Source organism: Coenobita brevimanus, chromosome 4 (assembly GCF_032717465.1).
Source record: "Coenobita brevimanus isolate Jiangsu-jjx chromosome 4, ASM3271746v2, whole genome shotgun sequence".
Lineage (NCBI taxonomy): Eukaryota > Metazoa > Arthropoda > Malacostraca > Decapoda > Coenobitidae > Coenobita > Coenobita brevimanus.
Genome location: NC_136957.1, coordinates 13712110 through 13715456, shown reverse-complemented (window position 1 = coordinate 13715456; position 3347 = coordinate 13712110). Strand labels below are relative to the sequence as shown.

Here is a 3347-nt window from a genome sequence, read left to right as displayed (position 1 = left end):
TCAAATTAATAAATCATCCTATAATCAGATTTTCTTACTGTGGGAAACAAGTTCAGTCAAACAAGTATAAGGCGAATCAAAACACAATCGCTTTAAGAACTACTTCACTACTGGTGTAAAGGCCGATTCACACACATCAGTGCCGTATCAGTACCGTGTCAGTTCAGTGCTTCAGTGTCAGTGAAAAAAAATATCGTTACTTTGAATTCGGCCGGCGCGTTCACACACGTCCGGCGCAGTACCGTGTTTTGACTCTCAGTGTCAGTTCCGTCTCCGATCCGTGAAGTTTAATATCGTCGCCACCGATATTTTTTAGATTTTCATGGACGTCGGACGAGGATGGGAGCTGTGTGAAGAAAATGAATGACGAACTGCTTATTGAATTGGTGCGAAACCATCCTGTTCTGTATGATTTATCACAATCTAAATATATGGATAGCAGTTTCAAGCAAGATATATGGAATAAAATAGGAGAAGAAATGAAAGTAGATGGTAAGTACTCTTTTTATTTGATGTTGTTAATCACATCACAGCACACCACACATCACACCAAATCACCTAACCTCACACTCCATCACACCACACCACACGTTACCTCACCTCCTCACACCTCACCTCACTTCACCTATCTTCACCTATCTTTTACTGATGAAGTTAATATATTCTTAATTTTTTTAGTCACATGAAATGTGTCAGCTTTAAATTTGCTAGGCTTTTTTCCCTCTTTCTCCAACTTAGGCTTGGTCATTTTCAAATTTGCAGTCATGAAAACTGCCATGGCACAGATCCAGCCTCTGAATTAAAGTAATCTTTGTACAGCTCCCTTACAGTTAAGGCATCTCTTGTTGCATTTCCACCTTGCAGAGGCAGATTTTGAAGTCTTGCTTCTGTAGGTGTAGGCACTGTTGCATTTACTTCATATGGGCGTGTATCTACATCATATTTTCTTATGAAATTATGCAAAATACACATTGCAAGTATCATGTGATCTACATTTTCTGGTTTTGCCTGAATTCTTCTGTTACATATTCTAAATTTTTGAGACAAAATGCCAAACGTGTTTTCAACAACTCTTCTGGCACGAGACAGTCGGTAGTTAAAGACACGCCTAGAAATATCCAAATCTTGCCCCTAATATGGTCGCATCAAATAAGTTTTTAGAGGAAAGGCTTCGTCACCCACCATTACATACGGAGCTTCAGTATTTGTGCCTGGCAATGTAGCATTCTTTGGTACTGATAATGTGCCCCGCTGAAGTGCTTTGCCTAGACCAGAATTTGCAAAAATTCCACCATCACTGTTTTTCCCATATGCACCTACATCAATTGTGATGAAATTGTATTGCGCATCGACAAGCGCTAACAAAACAACTGAAAACGTCTTCTTATAGTTGAAGTACAGAGAACCACTATTTGTGGGAGCCTGAATGGTAAAATGTTTACCATCTAAAGCTCCCAAACAGTTAGGAAAATTCCAAAGTGTTGAAAAGTCATTAGCAATGGATTTCCACATCTCTGTTGAATGATTTGGTAGCATTTCACTCATGAGATTTTCTGTTATTATCCTGCAAGTGTTCATGACAATTTTGTGCACTGTGCTATGCCCCAAGCGGTAGCTGAATGAAATTGTCCTTAGGGAATCCCCTGTAGCTAGGTACCTGAAAGAAGGAAATGTAACATATTAAAAATTTTGATTTTCAGGTTCATCATGTAGAAGCAGATGGAACAATATAAGAGACAATTACAGAAAATCTCTGAAGAAGACTTCAACTAAGAGTGGGCAAAGTGCAAAGAAAATAAAACTTTACAAATTTTCGGAGCAATTAAACTTTTTAAAGACATACATCCAAGAAAGGGAAACCAAGGGGAAATCGCGAGTCAAGAGGATGAAGGAAACAATCAAAACGATGTTGTACAGCAACAGGAGGACGAAGAAGAGGCCATTCAGATTGATGCAGGGGAACCAACAGTATTGGACGGAGGCCTACATGAAGATATGCAGACACAACCATCGCCCTCACCAAAGCCGACTTTTGAAGCTACAGTTAAGCCATCAACAGGAAAATTAGCAAAAAAGAAAGTGGCACCTCAACAAACAGCTTCTGCAAAATTAATGGAGTACTTGATCAATAAGCAAGAAAATCAAACCACATCACACCCTGTTGACGGATTTCTAGCAGGTATTGCTCCAACTCTGAAAACTTTAACCCCTTATTATTTGAATGCAGCAAAATCGGAAATATTTGCCACAGTACAGAAATATGAAATGCAAATGCTTATCAATCAACATTCATTTGAAAGACAATGTGAGCCTTCAGCCTCCACATCATCAGCTTCGACTCCGCATCCCTCACCTCAACCATTGCAAGAACATACAGCATATGAAGATAAGTATCAGAAGCAATATGCTGATGCATCAATTCCAAACAGCGCCAATTCCTTGCAGAACTACTTTCCAACTTTTCAGAATATTTAACTCTTCAATAAACAACTTAAAACATTCTAGTAATTGCTAACATGGAGAATCAAACCTGAATTAGGATGAATTTAGGCTTTTTAATAGAAATTGATGTACTGTCACTTTGTATAAAAATAAACTTTTTATTTGTATGTGAATAAAATCTCCAGTATGGGTTTAAATATATAATTACAGTAATTAACCAACTACAAAGACCGTGTATTATTTTACCTCAAGCAGACTGCTAATCGTTCCTTTGGTGTTATTGCCTTTCTCCAGTGGGTGTCTTGCTTCTTCAGGTGAGTCTTTATTTTACTGAGCAATATCCTGAAGCAGTTTTTGGACATTCTGAAGTACTGGAAAAATTTTGTTTCATCATCAATTAGTTCCTTGTACAGAGTCGCAAACTCTCCTTCAGTTTCTCTTTTCTTCCACGCTTCATGTACCCACTTTCTTTTTTTCACTTTTTGTTCTGCCTCCTCCTCTTCATCAAGTATTATGGCAATCATTGCCAAGTCCACGTCTGTAAACTTTGCCATCTTGGATATCACTGACCATGCAGTACGGCGTCACCACGGATATGTGTGAATAGACGCCACGGAAGCGACACGGATATCACTGACAGTGAACTGACGCGGTACTGATACGGCACTGACGTGTGTGAATCGACCTTAACAGGTAACTGGAGTAAGCTTTTACAACTGCTGATTCAAAGGGCTAGTCACATTAAACAAGCGTTTCTTAAGCTCACGGTTTAAACTAATCGTTTGCACTTCAGAGACATGCATACGATAATCTTCGCTTTTAAACTGGGTTAATGACTTGTGTTTTCAGTCACTGAGTATGACTGATGTGAGCACTTTTTGTCATTACTCCTCGCTTTGCAACGC

The 3347-nt window shown here is 38.9% G+C and overlaps 1 pseudogene; it reads left to right on the top strand.

The window, feature by feature from the left end:
• The first annotated feature begins 359 nt into the window (after positions 1-359).
• LOC145395876 (uncharacterized) lies at positions 360-2475 on the top strand (annotated as a pseudogene).
• Positions 2476-3347: the final 872 nt, after the last annotated feature.